Here is a 5,763-nt window from a genome sequence, read left to right on the forward strand (position 1 = left end):
CTCGTTTGACTCGAGGAGGGTAAGAGACTAGTAAGAGACACAATTACATGCAAAACACGGCGTATATGTTATGAATCTTACACGAAATTCACCTTCATCACAGTGTAACTGATTGTAATGGGAAAACGTGTATCAATGCAACCTGTTTTTAGCTTTGCTTTATGTTACTAGCTCGTTAACGAATCAAACTCAATATATTTTAAACTTTACCAGTATCGATATGCTAGCTTGATAGTGAGTACTAACAGCCATGTCAGTTGTTTATATTCATAATGATAAAGTTAGGTATTTTATTACATGTGAGTCTGACATGATGTCACTACATGCACCGCTCCTCTCCGCTCGGCGCTGGTAAGCGCGTCCTCCAGCTGTGAGCTGTCGGCATCGCGTGTTCATGTGTTTTGGGGGCGTGGTTTTGGAAGGAGCCCAGAATGGAGGGGGTGGAAGTGAATGGAGATAAGTAGCTGTGTTTATTACAGCCCTGAGAGGACTACAGACACTCGATTTTTATACTCTCTTTTCCAGAGTACTTACATTTTAATTATGCATTGATATATATATAGAAAGTTTAAAGTAACAACAGGTAACTTTTCAGCCTTCATAATATATTTCCAAGTCTCTTGTGAAGGTACATCGACTTACAATAGGTTGAATGACACGTCTGCCATAGCCTGACGGGGTCTGTAGCGTTTTTAATCGTACTTTTAAACTTCGGGTTTCGGGTAGTAACCGGCGAACAAAGAGAACTACAAAATTCGACTGCTTTACGGCATATACGTCACTTCCACCACCACCCCCACTTCCTTAAAATCGGACTTGCGAGCCAAATGTTATAGTCATGGCCGAAGCAGCACAGAAAAACAAGAAAGCAAAGGTTTTATCGGAGCAAAGCAAAAAGAGAAAAAGAGAAAGTGATCGCGTTAAAGGCAGAACGAGGATCAACATTGCAGAGCTGCCAACTCTCACGCATTGGCCGTGAGACACCCGCTTTTCATTGGTTTCACACGCTCACACGCCACACACCCGGTTTCTCACGCTAAATTGTCAACCCGGTCGGTCAAATGCCTGAAAGATGAGTTTATCTATAGATCTCTACCTGTTGAGCCACTCGTGATCGACAAGTTATACCGCAAATTAGTTCAAATCTCCCGGAATCTAGAGCGAGCGCGCACGCGAGACAGAGACTGTGCTGCAACGCGCGCGGACGCCAGAGAGAGAAAGCGAGCGAGAGACCTTGCGTGTGCAGGGAGCATCGAACGCCCCATCGAAAAAAGAATGCCTCTCTCTAACCTCTCTAATTCGCTAGAGTAGTAGCGAATTATCAATCTGGTAGCTAGTAAACGATATTCTAGTTTTTGATGGTTAGCTATCGCGATAGTATTCTCGTTCTGATTTGAACTTTGCAATCGATGAAATGCCAATAGCAAATGTTTGACCTAAAAAGTGTAGTCTACTCAACATGTACAAAGAAAGGAGGAAGATTATTAATAAAATCATATTTTAGGATACCTAACATGTCTGTGATATTTGTTTATTTGTCTTGCCTCAAGCTATAATGCAAATCGATTTGTAAAATTTGCAGATTCATTTATGGTAGCTTGATATTATAATATTGACGATATATGGTTATTATCAACCACTCAAACATTGCATTGAAGTATCATATAGATCCAGTAAAACGGTAACCAATAGACTAGGCTACTATAATGACGCTGGCTTGTAAACGCGATCATTTGTCGTTATAAAAAAAATAAAACACATGAAATTATATTCATATGACATGCTGAAATATATGCCACTGTACCTGGGATGAAGACATTTCACACACGCGAGAACACCTGCATGTGACCTCCTCCTACAGTGTTCAGGGCTATCCTGGTTGTCAACAAATGCACGTGCATGTAGGATGACAGAGTTTACGACAGTAGTAGAGGACAATACTGTTTCCCAACTGTAGGGGGAGCCCGGGAGCAAAAAACGACCTGTTGTTACTTTAAACAAATTTGGCAAAAAGTTTTTTTTTTAAATTCTACCTACAATACCTTTAAGTGGAAAAATATGTATGTGGCAGCAATGCGCCACCGTACCTTTACATGGGGATCATCAAACTGTATATGAAGAGCTGGAAAACCCCTAATCCAGACAATCGCCCGTTTCACTCGGGATAACCTTTGTTTGTGTCCAGAACACTATAGCATAGAAAATACAGTGGCAACATAGATCATAAGAACATTAAGTGTTGCTCACACTAAAATAAGAGAAACACACATGAACACAAAATTGAATAAAATGATCTAAACAAAACAATTTTACAAAAGAATAATAAATTACAAAAACACGTACATAAGATATACTCAAATATACAGTCACCATACTGTAAATTATAAGGTGATAGAACATTTGAATATTTTATGTAAAGCTATGGGTATTTTTTAAATATTTAAATATATTTATTTTAAAGGAAATTATTAACTGTATTGCTAACCAACTTAACCATATAGTTAACTTAGTTATACTGTAAAATATTGCAATGTAACTCTCAAATAGCAGGTTTTTACTGTAGCTTTTATATTGTTCATGGAAATGGTTTCTTTCATGTTGTGCTTGTATCAGAAATACAGTTATTTAAAGGGTTTTCTGTTCATCGAAAACATTGTAATGTTAGCGCAGGAATATGATTCCAGCACAGGTTACAGATTACCCTATTAAAAATGTAATAAGTAGTGTAACTACCGTATTTCAATTACTTTATTAAAGTAATGTAACTGATTACATTTGATCACTTTTCTAATTAATGTTTTCAACTGTTCATCATTTTCAAACATTTAAACCACCTTATACTCAACACTGATTACTATCATAGCTAAATATCCTTCACAATATAATTCAAGCCAGGAAATAAGACTTCATGCTGATATTGTCCACTTTGAAACCTAGAGTGTTTCCAAACTTTCGTAAGGCGCTGTATGTCTGGCGATAGAAGCAGATTTGTACCCCTGATAACCTCTCTACTGTACACCTCTGCCTGCTACAGTATCCCATGAGACCGTTCACCACATATCTCTGCTTCATTAATCAATGTGTGGCTGCAGTTAATGAAGTCATAAAGAGCGTACGAGTCAGTGGAAGGATCATTCCAGACGCTTGAGGTTCATTAGAGGCTTCATGAGGCAAACCTACTTTAAAACAGTTGCCGAGAGGCTGTTACATAACTCACAAAACCACTTCAGTGTGTGTGCAACTCCTCAAAAACTGACCAAAAAACCCTAGAAACCAAAAATAAAAACCACATACTGAAAATCTAGCTAGTTCTACTGATTTTCCCAAGTTGATATTAGTAATGATTTAGCCATTGATTTATCCAAAGCTATTTATGGAATACAATACTTCAGGGACAGTCCATATGGAGGATCTCTAGAGGCATTACCACAAACACTCCACATTGGTAACACAAACAAGTTGTCCCGCCTAAAACCCATGCTTGTGGGGAATACAGTGGGATATTGGAAAGTACTGAAAAACATACAAACTTTGGGGTGCATCCAAATTACCATCACCTGACAAATTATTAAACATTTAACTCCTCGCCAGCATTTTTGATCATATTCACAAAACTGTAATGGCCTCGTCCTGGTCGATATTTAATAGGCTTTATGCCGAGCGTCACGTGACCAAACCGGAAAACGGGTCTCATTGCATCCGCTTGTCAGAGAAAGTGATAAGTTATCTTGAGTAAAACCGCAAAAAATGTCATGAAGCACATACAAAAGACCTGAATCGGAAGCGATGTGATCTGTTTTCCGGCTTGGTCACGTGACGCTCGGCATAAAGCCTATTGGGTAGCATCTGGCAGTTTTGATTTATATGCTGTTGAGTGTTTGATGATCGCGTTAGCTTACTTGTTCTATAAGCTCCTTCTAGTTTACGCAGATCATCATCGCCACTTGTTTTCAGACGATCCGTAACAGCGCCCCCTACCGTATAAAAATGACAACATGGATTGGAGGAACTACTTGTCAATGGCAGGGAAACGTTATGTCATAAACGAGGGAAGATCTTGTCAATGGAGTTTGACCTGGTTAATAATAAAATCATTCGAATACATTTATAATCATTCAATTTAAATTAAGTGTCAGATTTATTAAACAGGGCAAGCTAGCGTGAGAGCGCAATCCCATAAAAGTGCAGATGAGGTCAAGTTCTGCGGGTGAATCAACTGACAATGAACATTTCCATAATGACCAACACAATTGCCAAGAGCAGCGCAAATTAACGTAGACTTGCAAACAAGCAGAGCCGATGATAATCAGGTGTTAACAATACAGGAACATCACATTGAAAATAGCGTGGCTTGCCAAACGATATCGTCGCGCAAATACCAGTAAATCGACTAGCGCAAACCTTAGTAAATCACGTCGCATGATTCAATTAAATACTCTCCTCCCATACATTTTGCGTCTGAAAGGGAAACTCTTAAAAAGGTCAGCTGCAAAAATAACGGCCCACTCTTAATTTATTAACACCACAAGAGAGTTTGTGCTGATGCAAGCTGTTACTAAATCTGGCCCTGAATCACATATCACATCAGTTAAAGGTGCAGTGTGTAATTTTTAGCGGCATCTAGTGGTGAGGTTACGAATTGCAACCAACAGAAGTTCCGGTGGCCGACAGGAAGTGATGTCGTCGTCTAAGAGAGCAGAGAGTAGCCAGTTAAGCAATGAGGGTTCTTTACAAAGATAAAGTAAGGAATAGGTTTACTTGATTATTCAGTAAAACGATATGTTATTGCGAATATTATTTCTACTTGTTCATCATTGTGTCCGTGCAAAGAAGCTCGCTAAAGTCAGCGAATAAAACACTAACAACAACAAAGTGACAAAACGCGTTTGTCCGTTCAGGGCTACTGTAGAAACATGACTTCACAGATGATTTTCTTTCTTATGTGAGATCGTCTTGTGATGTTTAGTGAATGTTTACACTGCTCTTTTCCATACAATGAATGGGGATGGACCTAAAAAATACTGACCCAACAATTGAACCGGATATTGAATGGTAGTGTTTCCTGTTTCCTCTGCTTCTGTTAAAACAACAATTGCAAAATCAATTAAATCCCTTTCTCCTACTCTAAATAAACTTGAATTAGACTGAGATTCTCATTAAATATTGACCATTATTTTAGATGTTTGATTCTCATAGCTAAATTATAGGGTCATGGTCTCACACCAGCTTCACCATCACAAACCCGCCATAACTTTACAGTAATTAATTTCGTCACGTACATACTTGCCAAATCAGATAATAATTGGCTTAATTATTTTAAGTGTGAAAAGCCCTGTATTCGACTAGAAATAATCATTTCACAAGATTCCAGTCTAACAATTTATTTAGCAGGTAGGACTACACATGTAAATTAAAGAATTAGGAAACAAAAGATCAATCCAAAATCAATTACAAAAAGCATAAAAATAAGTCCAAGAAGCACACCAGGCAATAAAAAGACAGCACACTCTTTTAAAGATTCTCTCCTGGCTCTTTTGCCAATCTTTCTTAAAAACCCAGATCAGAAATGAAAGAAATCTGAAGGAATTAATAATAACTAAATCAAATTACCTTACAAAAAGGGTTTTAAGTGCTGTATAACAAGTCTTCTGAAGCAATAATTTGAGCTCAACAGCATCCCTCCCCATTTACTTTCATTGTACGAAAAAAGAGCAGAGCCAAACATCTTCATTACACAGGTTTCAGGTGAGTACATTATGACAA

Source organism: Rhinichthys klamathensis, unplaced genomic scaffold, assembly GCF_029890125.1.
Source record: "Rhinichthys klamathensis goyatoka isolate OS25496 unplaced genomic scaffold, OSU_Roscu_1.1 h1tg000657l_1, whole genome shotgun sequence".
In the NCBI taxonomy this organism is placed as follows: Eukaryota; Metazoa; Chordata; class Actinopteri; order Cypriniformes; family Leuciscidae; genus Rhinichthys; species Rhinichthys klamathensis.